The sequence below is a fragment of the Scylla paramamosain genome, chromosome 17, assembly GCF_035594125.1.
Source record: "Scylla paramamosain isolate STU-SP2022 chromosome 17, ASM3559412v1, whole genome shotgun sequence".
Lineage (NCBI taxonomy): Eukaryota > Metazoa > Arthropoda > Malacostraca > Decapoda > Portunidae > Scylla > Scylla paramamosain.
Window position 1 is genome coordinate 21,614,380 of NC_087167.1, and position 415 is coordinate 21,614,794.

Sequence of the window (415 nt, forward strand, 5' to 3'; positions counted from 1 at the left end):
CCGGATAGCATTGTAACTTGTGACAGACTGGTTGGGGGTATGGTGGGCTAAAGTGATTGACTGACTGTGTGACTGATTGGCCGACTGATGGATTGGCAGTTACCCTTTATCGTTTATCCGCGTCGAATTCGTTTGCCTGCAGCCCGTGAGAGGCGAGAGAGGGCGTGCAAAGAGAGCTTGACTGAGATATCTTCCTTACCCTTTACCTAACTGACTTACTCTTGACGATTAATTGACTGACTGGCTAACTGATTTACTGATTGGTTGACTGAGTGACTGAAGGGATTACTGACTGAGAGATTTTCCTTACCCTTAGCTATCTGACTGTCTTTGCTATTGATTGAGTGACTAACTAACTGAATGACTAGTTAACTGACTGACTGATTTTTCTACCGTTTACCTAACTGACAAAGTA